Genomic DNA, 15,641 nt, shown 5'->3' on the forward strand with positions numbered 1-15,641 from the left:
CTTTTCCAAGGATTAATGAAAACGCCTTTCAACTACTTGGTTTACTCATCTGTTCTCAATATTTTTCACTGGTCCGAAGTGCACATGAACAATGGAACTGATATAGAAAGATCTGTGAAACCTGCAAGTAACATACTTCATTCAAATGAAGGTACCTCAGTTAGTAAACGCACCAGCTGTGGACATGTGTGTGAAATTAGATCAATCAATTCCATTTAATTCCATTCATTTGGGGAACGTCAAGAACTATTGATAAGGATAAGAGGTGTTTCGTTTGTTGGCTGCCTTACACAAATGGTCATTTATGATAGTAACGATAATATTATTATTTGGGAGCGAGTGTGTAGATAGTAAAGGTTGCGTTCCCACTGTTAAATGTCCTTTGTGTGAATATCGGTATTAACACAAATCATAAAAGGCAGACATTTTGAACGTTCTCCTCTCAGGCCTCTTATTTATGTGAATGAACAGTCTAGTCGAATTTGCAGGGTTCTTAAAATGTTTGCAAAGCTCTTAAGCAATATTTAGATTTGTGTTAATTGACAGACCAGGGTAGCTCTTCATTTTTCTTTGCTAACACAGTAGCGTATTTCCAGATCGACAGATTGATGGCATCTATATAGTCATTTTGTTAAGATGTTCTTACCTTCAGGGTCAGCTTGTAGGGAGGGTGTGACCGGTGCATCCGCACCTGGCACTGACTATGGTGGCGGGGGGCACTATGTTTAAAAATAACTATTGGTATAAAAGCATATGAACTTCCTAGTGCATCCAGCTGTTTTTAGGCAACATAAAAATGTCTAGAGAACGCTGGTGATTGATGTTTCTACTGAAACTGAGTATGAGTGAACTATGCGTAGTACTACAACAAAATGAAATTTATGTCAGAGAGCGGCTATGGAGAGGTGAGATGTACTGTTGGAGAGTGGCACTGAGGGAATTCATGGAAAAGGAGGTCATGGGGGAGCACAATAGACTGTTACTCTGTCTGAACACAGATAGTTTTTTCTTGATTTGGGCAGTGCCTGCTTTGAGCTTCCTCTTTCATCACAGCCTTTGTAGTGTATAGATCCAGTTGGTATGAATCTGCAATACCTCGATTCCAACCAAAGTTGCAGAGCCACGTGGAAAGATTCACACATTTCTGGTTAAAAAACATCACATATCATTGTGAATCCCAAATTACCCAAAACCTTTTGGTGGTGGAATTGTTATACACGGCTACTTAGTGCAAGGTCAGGATAACAGGAACTGACCAGATAACCTCAGTTTGCAAACGTAATATTTTAGCATACTGGTGGCTCGTGACCACTGCTATAATTAACATGACCCAGTAATCTTCAAGACTGCATTAGCAGTCTGTGAGCTGAAAAAAACCCACAAATATATATCTGAAAGATTGCCCTCATTAAAACATCCCGACGATCAACCAAACTATCCGGGGAGATATAGGTAGAAATGTAAAAGAGCAGGAGGTATGTTGCAAGATATTTTATGTGCTGCCAGAGTGCTCATCTACCAAGAATACATACAATATAGGCACCTATGGAGAAAAGAGCAAAGTGCAGACTGAATAACTCCCTTTCAGCCCAGATATATGACAGTACAAAACAGTCTAAACATTGACAAGAAACTGCAGTAGTAATTCATTCAATCAATATATGATCATTTCCAAAATTACATCAGACATAAATACAAACACTAAGGAACTGTTTATTGAAGAGATTGCTATGGGAAGGCACATAGGCCCTCAGTGCAAGTGGCCCATTAAAAAGGTGTGATAATAATCCATTCGGGATTAGCGATATGAGTGGTATCACTTCACCTTTAAATTACTTTTAAAGTTTCCTATCTGGAGTGAGTAATAACCTGGAAATCGTTATTACAACAACGATTTCTGAAAGCAGTTATGAAGTTTATCCCATTTTATGTGAACATGTTCCATCATGTTTGACCTCATGCATTTATCCCTATATCACATTCAGTATTACATCGTGTGGTAATATTAAATGCCGTATTATCACCTGACTCAAAGTTCCGGGTCTATATTGGCATTAGGATGCTAGTCATAATGATGCCCCTAAGATATTTCTTTGATCATTTTGCTAATAGTATTTCAAAATATTTTCAAAATTTTAGGGTTGGTAGGGAGATGACTCTATAAGAACCAGGATAGTTTTGTTCCCTTAATAGTATCTCACACTTGATGGAACTTTTAGAGATGTACTCTTGAGGATCTCTCATGCCAGGTCCTTCTAAAGAGCAATTAAAGGATAAAATATGGCTATTTCTCATTCCATTGAATAGTTTAAATACACAATTTTCCACTGGAGAGTAATTAATTAGTGATACGTTTTATATTTACCGGTTCTATTAATACGTCATGGTATGTATGGTTTTACCAATCAAGATGAGAATAACCTTCAATGTATTCCATGAATTATATTACGATTTCATTATGACTTTTAAGTGTGCCACCCCTGCAGGTTACAATAGCAGAGTTAAAGTAAGATTTGAATGCATTTTAGCAACTGTCACTTGTCATGCAAAATATTGATTATTTTAATCCCACAGTAACATCATTTAACCACCAAATCGATGCATGGATTGACTATCATAAGTTGCCCATCTTTAAAGCCCTGTTCACTATTTCACCCCAGTTATAGTTCTGTTATAATTTTGTCCAGTGGTTGTGCAGCGATTTCCCCCATGGAATGGGCTTTTGTTTACTTATTGCTTGTTTGGTGTTGTCCTAGTATAGTGGCATCAGGCCATGTCATGCTAAGCTGTTACTAGCATTTATACAGCACCCATGAGCCACTGAAGTGGCCTCCTCTACCACAGTAAGTATTACAAGAAGGTTCAGCACCGTGATTTTTTTGAGGCTTTGTGTAGTAATGACCTCAGAATAGTTATGTTGCCAGAGAATGTGTCTCGTTGATTGCAGACCTCTCTCTTCTAATGGCACTATTGTCTCTGCAGAGCTGAGGGTTACAGGGGTCTGATCCACTCCCCTTTCTGCTTTCCTGCATGTGCAGCACTAAGGCTTTGTGCCAGGGAGGAGTTTTCTCTTTCCACATGTTTCAGTCATCTCCGCTGTAGAAATATCTCTGCATCACCTACCTGGATTGGACAATGGGCCTGTGCCTTGAAGCATTTAGCCAATTACTAGCTGTAGTGTTGCCTTCTCCTCAGGATGGTCAACATTCTAGCATTTTATGATCCAAAAAATATTAGGGTATGCTCATCAAAGAATGTAGTGTAAACTGCAAAGTTACATGTCACTCATCTATTCAGGCACATTACTTGTTTAGACTGGCCCAGTTCTGGTCAGAATGAAAACCCAGATACTTTCAGAACTCCAGCCAAAGGATATGACACTCTAGAGTTGTTCAGCGTTTTAAACTTCTCGTATCTATTGAACTTAGATTACTTTGGATTTCATCCTCATTCAACGTCAATTACTTTGTAAATCATCTAAACACCTGGATGTACTAGCATATATTTGGTGAAAAGAGTCAATTACCAGATGCTTTCATTAGGAATTAGTTGTAAAAAAAAAAAAAAAAAAATGTTGATTTGGATATTTGTTTAGTGAAGTGAGGACTCCAGTCTGGTTCTCAAAGGCCCGGTAACCATACCAGCTTTACATTTGAATAGAGCTGCCTCCTCCTCTGACATTTCAGCACTTATTACTTGACCCAGCGGGGGTCATCCAAGAATTCATAGCCTATTGATGCTCTCCTTTCGACAGGTGGAGAATTTCAGGGGCACAAGGACTATCGCGTTTTAGTTAAAGGGGTGCTCCTTGTAAATAAGCCATGGCTTAGAGATGCCGGGGTGATAATTCAGCGTGGGACTCCTGACTTCAGTAATGCTTGGACTGGCGAGTAGAGAGCCTTTTGCGAAGACATTGACAATGTTCTTTTGTCCCTTAAACAAAAGAAGAGAGCTGCCCCACTCACCACTCTACATTGGCTCACATCTATTTCCTTGACTTTTTTTTGTTTGACAGCGAGCCTTTGTTCCAGGTGCTCAGAAACAAATATGAATGAATGAATAAATGAATTAACGACTAAATGAATGGAAAAAATATATTAAGTCCAACTTTTACCAACAGTTGGGGGGAGGGCCGGGCTCCAGGGGGCCCGGCAGCACTGTACCCTGGCCTGAAAGCTGCTGAGTGAGTCCAATGGGGGGACCCCCTCCATGTACTTTGCAGGGGGCCCCCCTCAACTTTCGTTACGCCACTACTTTGACCACTTCCTCTGTCCCAGCCGGTCTCCAGCCGGGCGACCTTTCTATGGTCTCCCCTGTGCCACGGACCTACTCCTCATTGTCGATCTTGTTAATATCTCTGGTCCCTCTCCCATTTTGTTTCACTTTCACTTTCCTGTCCTTATCTGCCTTCCTTTCCCTTTCTTTCTGTTCTCCCCCCTCTTCCTTCCCCTGCCCCCTGAACACATGCCTGAACGATGGCAAGAATGTCCTGCTCTGTAAATATGTAATATATAATTGTCCAAGCCTAATCGCTGTTAACATGTAATTGTGAGTGAATTTGCAATTTGTATATATATTTATCTCTAACCACTCTACCAGAGGTAGTTGTCCTTTGTACTTACTACCATTCCTATGTGATTTTAGAGTTTATCTGTTTGTAGCTCTTCCTTGAGTGACTTTACAACTTGTACATTTGCAATTTTTCCCTCCTTTTGCATCACTTGTACGTTTGCAATTTTTTTCCTACTTATATCTCTTCTGTAACTCATGTAATCCAAAGTCCTTATATAACGCAACTGGTTCTTTTGTAAAGCGCTCTGACACATTCGGGTAATGTTCGGGCTATATAAAATCGCATTAAATAAAATAAAAAATAAAAATACAAACTGTCACTTGTGTGTTGCCAGTATCCACTGCAGCCCTCCTCTGCTCCTTCCAACACAGTGATTGCTTAATTCCTTACCCCCCTACACACCTTGCCCGCAATGGGATGCATTCCCTTCTCTGGGACATTCATGCACCTAAAATTGAACATGTAGGTGTTTTGCTCAGAGCATGGAGTTCACTCTTATCTCCTCTAACTTCACACAAAGCCTGTCCTGCTCAGCCCAATACAGTTAGAATGAAACCGCCTTCGAGTTCCTATCTGGTCCAGCCCTCCTGTAGTGTTTGTCTCCAAAGAGACGGAGAGGGCACCTGCTTTTAACAGGGATGGTACCAACATGACTAATTAAGATCAAAATATTTCATTTGGCACCACCATGGAATGAGAAATGTTAGACCTAGTATTTCTTGGCATGGTTTTCCCTGCTGGTTTGCTGTCTGAGCTGCTGTTTTGACTGTGTGCTGAGCTTCATTTTTTGCTGGCTTTAGAACTCTGTGCACCTTTAAACTGATGACCGGTTCTAAATTGCCGGTGCTCTGTGGCTAAAATTTTATGGCAAGTGGTCAGTCCTCTAAAGTAGCAGCTGGCAGGGAGAATATGGTGGTGGAAATCTCATCATTGTCTGAATTTTACACTTACTCTAAAACTGGAAAGATTACGTAACCACTGGGCTCTTAACCATGCCAAGTGTTAAGCTAGATGCTAGTAATAACGTACTCTTAGATAAGCACTCTCGCCCATCTATTATAAGGACATTGCTGGCATGTGAGGTGTTTCGTGACCATATAAACAAGGAAGAAGATAAATTGCATTTTGAAGGTCATTGGACTCCAAGGTGACTTGCAATATCCGTCTGAAGTATGTCGGGGCACTTTATTTCATATAATCACTCTTCCCAAAAAACTCTTAAATCTTTAGTGTGTTGGTCATACATATGAGATAGGATGTTTCCAGACATTTAGGGCCCGATTCACAGAACTAACTTAAGACAAAATCCTAAACTTACTACCATTTTGGTATTCACAGAAGGCACTTACTCATTTTGGTATTCACAGAAGGCACTTACTCATTTCGGTATTCACAGAAGTTAGGAGTCCTAACTTTAGGACTCCTAAATGCCTTCTGTGAATACCGAAAGTCTTAAAATTAGGATTTTTCTCAGTTTAGTAGTAGTATAGTTAGGACTCCTAACTTTAGGACTCCTAAATGCCTTCTGTGAATACCGAAAGTCTTAAAATTAGGATTTTTCTCAATTTAGTAGTCCTAAGTCTAAACTTAGGACTACTAAATTGAGAAAAATCCTAATTTTAAGACTTTCGGTATTCACAGAAGGCATTTAGGAGTCCTAAAGTTAGGAGTCCTAACTATACTACTACTAAACTGAGAAAAATCCTAATTTTAAGGCTTTCGGTATTCACAGAAGGCATTTAGGAGTCCTAAAGTTAGGAGTCCTAAACTTAGGACTACTAAATTGAGAAAAATCCTAATTTTAAGACTTTCGGTATTCACAGAAGGCATTTAGGAGTCCTAAAGTTAGGAGTCCTAACTATACTACTACTAAACTGCGAAAAATCCTAATTTTAAGACTTTCGGTATTCACAGAAGGCATTTAGGAGTCCTAAAGTTAGGACTCCTAACTTCTGTAAATACCGAAATGAGTAAGTGCCTTCTGTGAATACCAAAATGAGTAAGTGCCTTCTGTGAATACCAAAATGGTAGTAAGTTTAGGATTTTGTCTTAAGTTAGTTCTGTGAATCGGGCCCGAAGAATCTGTAGTGCAAAATTAAACCCAGCAAAAAGCACTTGGATATTATTTGCAAAAAACTTAGAATCAGTTTAATGTAAGGCAGATTGAAAAAATTCAGAATGTGTGGAAACAGGCATGGAACTTCTTCCTTTCTATAATTACCTAAAGCCTGCAAAAAATAAATATGTTTTCATGAATATCACCATTCTGCTGATCCCTGTTTGTTTGGAAAAACACATCCGAAGAAGGAAAATATGTATTTTCTTGTTGTTTAAATTGCAGATTTAATTATGCTTTTTCCTCTTTGCCCTTGGCTTATGCAGCAGGTACTATGATGTCAGAACTCCACTGTAGTAACTTATTAGACAGACCCTCCAGCTTTTCAAGATTTCGCTATACACAAAAAAATCGTGAAATCAGGAGACTTGCGTGATATTTACATTTGTGGCCGCGATATTTGTTTCTACCGGGAGACAGCAAAACAAATAATGCCCTTTTATTGGCTGTGCGCGCACACTTCATTACGTGCCGCCGTCCAATATCTACTTCCTCCTGGCCAAGCTGTGAGAGGCGTTCAAGAAGAACAAGATGTGCACAGCTTTCATCAGTCGCTTTTTTTTCTCAGAACAAGTCTGCAGAAAGTCGGAGCCTTGATCAGCAGCAATTAATGAGAAAAATAACCACCTGTTAGGTTGCCAGAAATTTTCTTCACGAGGTAAGGAACAAGGAAACCCTAGGAGTCAGAAGGGACCAAGGGTAGGTACATATTTATAAGGAACAGTGGTCCCATTCAAAAAGGAGTAAAAAAATGCCACAATTAGTGCAATGAAAAATTGGGTTTATATGTAAGTCAGTGCAAAAATACGATAATAAGAGACAATAGTAAACAGTTATAAAAACAAAACAGTGAGTGAGTTTATGCTGTGGCAGGGTAAAAAGGAAATCAGCCGAGTTCCGGAACCCAGGCAAGTGACTTAAAAAGTGACTTTTTTAGTGCAGGTAAATAAGCAGTAACAAAAAGTCAATTGAACATCTCATACTCCAACATTTGAGTATTAAATATCGAGGAGTTTAGAAATGATTGTCGACGACGTTTCGATCCCTGTGGTAATAGTGGGATCTCTTCAGGACAGGTAGATGGCAGGATTACCTGGGGAGTTAACCTGGGGATGGGAGGGAAGGAAGGGGAGAAAGGGGAAGAGTGTATCATAAAACAATATGCGAAATTGTAATAAAAGGGTTCAAGTGCTGAGTGCAGGAACCAAGGGGGATGGGGGGAGGGGAATGGGGTGGCGGGTACGGAGGATAAAACAGAGGTCAAGAAGGGAGAGGTAAAAAGGGGAGATGCGAGGAGTCTAAAGGCCAGGTGAGTTAATTAAGGAGGGAGAAGGTATGTGTGAAGGGTTGGGAAAATAGTGCACCACAGACAGTGCCCATATGGAAGAGGAATACCAGGGAGGCGAATGAAGGCAGAGAATTAAGAAATAAGAAAACAGGGGGAATTAAGGAGTGGAATAAGGGAATGGTGCGAGTGGTGAAGGGGAAAAGGGGTGAAGGGACTTACAGGAACGATAGTACGAGGCATCTAATGGAAGAATTAGAAATCCAGCGAGAGCCAGGAGGTGAGGAGATCAGCCAGAAGCGAGTAAAACCTCACTGAGCATAAAACGAGGGGTCCTCGAGTCCCGAGGGATACGAGAGTCTGGACGCGTAGGAGGCGCAATACCGCTGTGGGTAAGGAAGGATAAATTAGGCGCCTGGTCGAGATTGTGGCCAAATTGGAAAAGTGCGGCAATCGCGGGGGCTGGAAAGGCTTACCGAGTGGTGACAGCGGAGATCCGCAATGCATTGAAGCCCAGAGCCAGTCTGGGTTGTAGCGGAGGGTTCCTTGATGAAGGCGCGATGTCACTGAAGGTGGGGAAAGGGACAAGGTCAACGCGTGGCCGAAGTCGCGACAATATAGGAGGGGAAAAGCGAGTGCGGCGATAGAATCTGCTTACCGAATTAAGGAAGCGGAGATCCGTGATACGTAGTCTCCCAGAGCAATGCTGGGGTGGTGTTGTTGAGGCTCGTAGTGTACGAGCTGGTAGTGTTTCCCCAGTGCATGCGGAAGTAGAAATAGGCACTCCCACAAGTGGAAATAGTAGAGGGACAAGAATCGCTGAGAAGGGGGGGGCGGCCATGATGGAACGGTCTAAAGGTCTGAAGTGAGAAAAGAGAAAGGTGGACAGGAACCACAAAGAGACAAGGGGATATAGGGTTCACAGTGAGGAAAAGGAAAGATGGTGCTAGGGAATAGCGCTGGTCATGGTAGAGAAGTAGAGAGGGTCAGGGGGAAGTGCAGAGGAGGATGGTAAAGGATTTGATACAACAGGTGGGGCGTGTGCAATGGGTTGCAAGGGGGGTGGTGGTGAAAAGGTGTTTTATGATACACTCTTCCCCTTTCTCCCCTTCCTTCCCTCCAATCCCCAGGTTAACTCCCCAGGTAATCCTGCCATCTACCTGTCCTGAAGAGATCCCACTATTACCACAGGGATCGAAACGTCGTCGACAATCATTTCTAAAATCCTCGATATTTAATACTCAAATGTTGGAGTATGAGATGTTCAATTGACTTTTTGTTACTGCTTATTTACCTGCACTAAAAAAGTCCCTTTTTATGTCACTTGCCTGGGTTCCGGAAATCGGCTGATTTCCTTTTTACCCTGCCACAGCATAAACTCACTCACTGTTTTGTTTTTATAACTGCTTACTATTGTCTCTTATTATCGTATTTTTGCACTGACTTACATATAAACCCAATTTTTCATTGCACTAATTGTGGCATTTTTTTACTCCTTCTTGAATGGGACCACTGTCCCTTATAAATATGTACCTACCCTTGGTCCCTTCTGACTCCTAGGGTTTCCTTGTTCCTTACCTCGTACCGTAGCGCAATCGTTGGATTGCAAGGAATTGCTTATTGTTCCTCCTACTTTCTCTTAGTGGGTTTATTCCCCCCTTTTTCGCTTCCTTTCCCCTTCCATTCCTTCCCTTTTCCCACAACCCCCTCACTCCTTGTGCATGGCACAACACGCTCCTCTATACTCCGATGACTATATTAAAAGAATATTAGAAGGCCCTTCCCTGTTCACTGAAACCGCTGATATTACGACCGCTACTGAAAACACCATTTTTGAACAACTTGAGAAGTTCACCAAAAAATTCATCAGGCTCCAATTGATGGTTCGCATGCTCACAGAATACCTTAAATCTGGCACATTTCCCGTAGGGCTCCAAGTACGCAATATACCAGGAGTCTTCACTGACATTAAGAAATATCTCACTGGCTTCAGTCACATTGGTACCACATGCTCAAGACATTAGATGGTCTTGGGCATTGACATAGCTAACGAAGAAGCTAAAAAACTAGAGATAGAAATTAAGGACATAGAGAAACAGATTGAAGAGAATAGTGCACTTACAGATGCTAAGAACGTACTAGAAAAAATTGAGAAAACCCTCTCTGAATTCCATCGAATCGAGCAAAACAAAAAAATCGTCAAAGTGAAACGAGACGTTAAGAACTATAAAATAGAGAGGACCTACCCCTACCTGGTTGAAGACTTTTACTCCAACAGAGCTCACTTGGGCCCTAGAACACAACGCCCCTGGGGTAGATTTAATAAACAAAACAACATAGTTGGCTTCTCAGACACCTCAGCCGAATCCTCAGACAACTCTGACTCCACTGAAGGCCCCAGCACCTCTAGAACTAGAACTAACAATCCTAATTTTTTAGGACAGGACCAGGGGCTTCTACCGAACCGTGGCTCGCCCCGCCTCCCTCGGTGGCACAGTGCCCCCGGGGACAGACAAACACGCCAAAGATACTACCAATGGTGATCAATCCTATCTCCCACACTGAAATTGTCGACCTTGACATTACAAAAAATATGCCTGAACAGGAAACCATTCCCATATTTAACCTCTCTACCCACCTGCTCTCTAATAAAGAAATTACCTTACTCAGCAAGGGCTTGTCTTTTGTTCCCACGACCAGACCCGATTACCTCCAACTCCAGATTGAACTATTACGCTTTTTCAGAAAAATACGCCTTCATGCCTTCTTTCAGAACAAATTATACACACCCCCCGACAGCATTTACCACATTTCGCCCTCCCTCAACGTTCTCACCACCGCCTCACAGCATCCCAGCTGAAGTCCTTACCTTCGAAAAACTGATTCTTAGTGACATTGCGGCACTCGAACATAGACGCACATACATTCCTTATAACCTTTCACTGGCAGAGAAAAACGCCATGCACAAACTGAAACAAATGGACAATTTGACCATCAAACCAGCAGACAAGGGAGGAGGTATTGTCATCCAAAACACAGACTCCTACAAACAGGAAATTCTGAGCCAACTCTCTAGAACAGACCACTACTTAAAACTTCCCACTGATCCAACTAAGGAGATCCAAAAGCTTATTTTGGACATCACTGAAGAAGGCCTAGCCCAAGGCTTTTTGAGCAAGAATGAATTCCAATTTCTGAATACTAAATGCCCACGCACACCGGTGATTTACACCTTACCCAAGATACATAAGAATTCTACAACACCTCCAGGACGCCCCATCGTGTCTGGTTGCGGCTCAATTCCAGAACCACTGGGCAGGTACATTGACTTCTCTATCAGAGATTTTGTCCCCACTACGCAATGTTACATTAAGGACACCATGGCTATGGTCAACGTCGTAGAGACACTCCCCTTCAATCCCCTCAATAGCCTTCTCAGCACCCTTGATGTGGAGTCGCTTTATACTAATATTCCCCATGATGAAGGTATTGACGTCATTTGCTCTACCCTCAATACTAGACCACAACCCCACTCGGTCCCTACTTCTTTCATTACTCACCTCCTCAAGATCTGCCTTACCAAGAATTTTTTCTTGTTTGACGGAACCTTTTATCAACAAGTGAAAGGCACCAGCATGGGCGCAGTTTTCGCTCCTAATTTTGCGATACTCTATATGGACTGGCTTGAGACAAACAGGATACTATCCCCCCACAACCCGTTTAGGTCTCATATTGTAGAATGGAAGCGCTACATAGATGGCATTTTTCTCATCTGGGATAGCACTACAGACCACCTTTCTCTTTTCCACAATTGGCTTAATCTTCACAGCAATGGTCTAAAGTTTACTGTCAACAGCAGAACAGAACAGAAAGCATTTCTGGACCTATCCATCATTGCACTCAATGGGGGCCTTTACACCACTCTTTACCGCAAACCCACCGAAAAAAACACTCTATTGTCATACAGCAGCCACCACCCTCGAGTCCTCCGTGACTCTCTACCTTACTCACAGTTTCTTCGTATACGGCGCAATTGTTTCTTCATAAAAGACTATTTTTCTGAGGCTAACCTGCTACTAAAGAAACTGACTAGTAGGGGCTACCCACGTAAATTAGTAAAGAGATCACTAAAAAGAGCCTGGTATTGCCCGAGGGAGATTTTACTTACCCCCAAAGAAAAGAAAAAGAACGACAAAATTGTGTGTGTTACTACATTCACACCGATCTCCAATGTAGTGAAAAAATGTATCAATAGACACTGGCCCACACTAAATGCAGGCAACCTTAAAATGGAACGTCCTCTTTTTGCTTTTAAAAAAAGCAAGAGTATTAAAGACCACTTGGTTAGAGCCGCACTCCCTGACATTAAAAGGGATCCTACCCTCAGAACCTTCTGTAATTTGCCACACTTGGTGGGTCATTTTAAATGTGCTGGTTGCAGTGTATGTAGGCTCACATTGGACACTAAAAAATGTGTGCATGCTAACATTAATATTACCCTGAGTCACTTTTCCAATTGTAATACCAATAATGTTATATATGCCATAACTTGTCCCTGCAACTTGATCTATGTGGGACAGACTACACAGAAGATCAGAATCCGGATTTGCCAGCATAGGAACCGTATTCGGTGCAAAACTGCTAATGCGCCTCTTGTTGAACATTTCACACAACTGGATTACACAGAGGATGACATGAAATGGCAAGTTATCAGTGTGATCGTACAGACTTCAAGAAACATGAACATTGCTGCTGTCCTCAACAAGGAGGAACTCAAATGGATAATCCGCACTGACAGTCTCCACACAGAACTCAACCGTCTGGAGGACTGGTCTAACCTGCTGTAAATTGCTTATTATTGTTTGCCTCCTGTATTACGTATTCAATCCGTGCCCGCCACTTTCATTCCCTCCTATCACCCCTTGTATCCTCCCTTGGACTTGCTTTCATTCCATTCCCCATCCATGCTACCTCTATTATCCCCCATGTTCCCCTTTCCGATACCTTTTCACCACCACCCCCCTTGCAACCCATTGCACACGCCCCACCTGTTGTATCAAATCCTTTACCATCCTCCTCTGCACTTCCCCCTGACCATCTCTACTTCTCTACCATGGCCAGCGCTATTCCCTAGCACCATCTTTCCTATTCCTCACTGTGAACCCTATATCCCCTTGTCTCTCTGTGGTTCCTGTCCACCTTTCTCTTTCCTCACTTCAGACCTTTAGACCGTTCCATCATGGCCGCCCCCCCCTTCTCAGCGATTCTTGTCCCTCTACTATTTCCACTTGTGGGAGTGCCTATTTCTACTTCTGCATGCACTGGGGAAACACTACCAGCTCGTACACTACGAGCCTCCACAACACCACCCCAGCATTGCTCCGGGAGACTACGTATCACGGATCTCCGCTTCCTTAATTCGGTAAGCAGATTCTATCGCCGCACTCGCTTTTCCCCTCCTATATTGCCGCGACTTCAGCCACGCGTTGACCTTTTCCCTTTCCCCACCTTCAGTGACATCGCGCCTTCATCAAGGAACCCTCCGCTGCAACCCAGACTGGCTCTGGGCTTCAACGCATTGCGGATCTCCGCTGTCACCACTCGGTAAGCCTTTCGAGCCCCCGCGATTGCAGCACTTTTCCAATTTGGCCACAATCTCAACCAGGCGCCTAATTTGTCCTTCCTTACCCACAGCGGTATCACGCCTCCTACGCGTCCAGACTCTCGTATCCCTCGGGACTCGAGGACCCCTCGTTTTATGCTCAGTGAGGTTTTACTCGCCTCTGGCTGATCTCCTCACCTCCTGGCACTCGCTGGATTTCTAATTCTTCCATTAGATGCCACGTACTATCATTCCTGTAAGTCCCTTCACCCCTTTTCCCCTTCACCACTTGCACCATTCCCTTATTCCACTCCTTAATTCCCCTTGTTTTCTTATTTCTTAATTCTCTGCCTTCATTCGCTTCCCTGGTATTCCTCTTCCATATGGGCACTGTCTGTGATGCACTATTTTCCCAACACTTCACACATGCCTTCTCCCTCTTTAATTAACTCACCTGGCCTTTAGACTCCTCGAGATGATCGTTCCAGCGTAGGTGACAAATGTTAGTGGCACTAATTGTATCGACCTCAGAAAGATGAAAGACTGAGGGGACCTCTTGCTGCCTGGACCTTCTGCTACACGGACCTTTGCCTTTTGGAATCCTTTACTGGGCTGTTGTTTAGTTTGCTGCCCCACTGCTCGCCGGACCCGCTTCGCGGGTCCCGCATCGCAGAGGAAGTCGGCGGGGGACTTGTGCTTGTGCAGTGGCTGTGATGACTGGGGAGTCTTGGGGCATCGCTGCAGGGCTGCGAGCGTCTCTGCAGGGACTCTATCTCCCAGGAGTCCCTGCCTGGCCAATCTGCATCACCTGGCCCGCTCTCCCAGCTAGCCCCGCCCCCTGCGCACAGGTCGTTGTTAAAGAGCTTTCCTACCCCTACATCTGCGGGACCTCTTGCTGCCTGGACCTTCTGCTACACGGACCTTTGCCTTTTGGAATTCTGTACTGGGCTGTTGTTTAGTTTGCTGCCCCACTGCTCGCCGGACCCGCTTCGCGGGTCCCGCATCGCAGAGGAAGTCGGCGGGGGACTTGTGCTTGTGCAGTGGCCAATCTGCATCACCTGGCCCGCTCTCCCGGCTAGCCCCGCCCCCTGCACGTCACATACTTTCTATATTAGTGGCGTCTGCTTCCGCTGCGCGGGAGCGTACCCGGAGAAGCCCGGGACAAGGGCTCGACCGTCTGTGGCCGTCCGTGGTCGGTTGTGGTTGGGTTGGCCCACCCCCCTCGATCTGTTTTGTTGTGTTTGTACCATAGCCTCATTTTGTCTATAGGGTGGTATTGTGGATATTTGCTGGTTTTGTTTGTATTTTACCATCCTTGGGTGTTTTAGCCCCCCTATAAAACATGCCCTTACGTTCAGGGAAAGAACGTTCTGTGAATTTGCAGACATCTAGTGGGGTGGTATCTGGCCCTCTAGATGCCTTTCTAATTAGAGCAACGGGCATTTTGGAAAAGGAGATAGCCTTTGCGGAGAAACGGCTTTCTCTAGATCTTATTACTGGGAAACGCTCATCTCTAGGTCGCATTGCCTTAGCGCCAAGCCCCCAAGCACCCGCTATGAGCGCCACCCAGTTATTGGTTCCCGTTCTGGTGGATTTTCATCCCGTGGTGGAGGGGGAGTTTTTGAATTCATCAGTTAGCAACTCCCACACCAGTGTTTCGCCTGGTAGTGGGGGAGGGGATAGTGTGCTATCAGCAAGCCCAGCCTTTTTTTTTAGCTGAGGTATTACATAAACATATTGAAGTCACGCCAGAAATGATTATATTTGGATTGCACACAAATTACCACCTCAATGACTCGATATCCAAATTTATCTTTTATGTGGTTATTCTGGCAAGACGAGAGATATGTAGAGCCTGGAAAAGCATAAAGGCTCCAACCTTTACAGAATGCCTGAAACATATAATATATACTAGTGAATCGGATATGGCTTGCGACGGAAACAGCTATGAAAAAATTTGGGCACCACTTGTTACATGGAGGAATAGATAAAAAAAAAAAAAAAAAAACATTCCAATGATTTAACCTGGGCACTGTTGGTTTGATCCCTCCAAAATAGCGCGGGG

This window comes from Triturus cristatus, chromosome 6 (genome assembly GCF_964204655.1).
Source record: "Triturus cristatus chromosome 6, aTriCri1.1, whole genome shotgun sequence".
NCBI lineage: Eukaryota > Metazoa > Chordata > Amphibia > Caudata > Salamandridae > Triturus > Triturus cristatus.